This window comes from Mus pahari, chromosome 6, assembly GCF_900095145.1.
Source record: "Mus pahari chromosome 6, PAHARI_EIJ_v1.1, whole genome shotgun sequence".
NCBI lineage: Eukaryota > Metazoa > Chordata > Mammalia > Rodentia > Muridae > Mus > Mus pahari.
In genome coordinates this window covers 102499142-102500721 of record NC_034595.1, presented here as the reverse complement: position 1 = coordinate 102500721, position 1580 = coordinate 102499142, and positions in this window count along the sequence as shown.

Genomic DNA, 1580 nt, shown 5'->3' with positions numbered 1-1580 from the left:
GTGTGTGAGTGTATGTTTGTGTGTGTGAGCATGTGTGTATGAGCATATATGTGTGTGTGTGCATTTGGGAGAGCCATGCTGCAGGTATGGAAGGCAGAAGGCCATCCATGTGACTCGGTTCTGCCCTCACCTAGTGCCAGTGCCTGTATGTAATGCACCTTGTCAGGCTTGGTGGCAAGCACCTTGGCATGCTGAGCTTTCTTGCTGGCTTTGGCCTTGAACTTTGCCTTGGCCTCTGGAGTGCTCAGATTCATGCTCTTGACCACCCAAAGTAATTCATCTTTACTTGGGATAAGGGATAAGATTAAGGGAGGAAAGGGGAAGGAACGGAAAGCCTGGGCTCCAACGTTCAACAGACTGGTGTGCAGAATGGAGGAGCATGGCGAAGGAGGCATCTGTGCCCAGCAGGCTGAGCCAGGAGCCCGATGCCTTCCTCTCTCCATCCGATGTACTCTCATTGACCGTTGAACCTGTCTTCAAATCACCTCCAAGCTTGGTGACGTGAATAGCGTTTACCCATCCTTTCTCCACGTCTGCTGGGTAAGGTCATCGGACATCTGAGCTACCGCATTTACTTCAGGTCCCCAAAACTGCAGTGACCATGTCATCTGGGGCTACAGTCTCATCTCAAGCCCCAGTGGAGGCCAGGTCACTTCTAAGCTCTCTCCCATGGGAGTGGAGGGTTCAGATCCTCTGAGTGTCAGGCTGAGCGACCAGCTCTTTGCTGCCCGCAGTCCCTTGCTGATGTGGCCCTGCAACCTAGCAGCTAGCAGACAAGAGCCAGTTTCGATGCCTGCTCATCTCCCAAGTGACATCTGCCTACGTCGTCTGCAGGGAGGCTGTTGGTGCCAGTCCCTGTCAGGGGAAGGATCACACAGCCTGTAAGTCCCAGGCAGGGTGATGAGGGAGACTCTCAGATGCCACCCGCCATCGCCATACATTAGGAGAAGACAGGCGATGAGCAATGAGGAGAATCAGGTAGAGCTGGCCCGGGCCCACAGAAAGCAATGTTTGCCTCTCTGGGACTCAACTTCCTTCTCTTATGGATGGACAGGAGCTGGGGAGGAGGCTCAGTCATTGTTAAAATGCTGTACAGGCAAGAAGAGCTGAGTCAATCCCCAGAGAGAGCCCATTACAAATAAAAAGGCATGGTCATGTGATCTTGTAAACCCCGGTGCTGACAAGGTCGAGACAAGAGGGTCCCTCTTGGGCTCTTTGACTGGGCAGCTTAGCCAAGCACACTGAGAGGCCCTGTCTTGGAAATCAGCCTGAGGAGTGACATTCAAGGTTGATCTTGGATCTCTACACACTTCTACATGCTTGTACATGTGCCACCTCACTTAGGCATGTGACTCATAAGGATATGTGCACATGTACACGCACATGCTACACACACACACACACACACACACACACACACACACACACATATTCATACACACACACACACACACACACACACACTGGCTAGATGGTTTAAGGGTGGCAAACATGCCTGATCCTTGAGTGCCCAAGACAGACATGACTGGTCACAGCACCATCTTCCTGTGGGCCCCAGAAGCCAGCCTACAGCTGCTGTG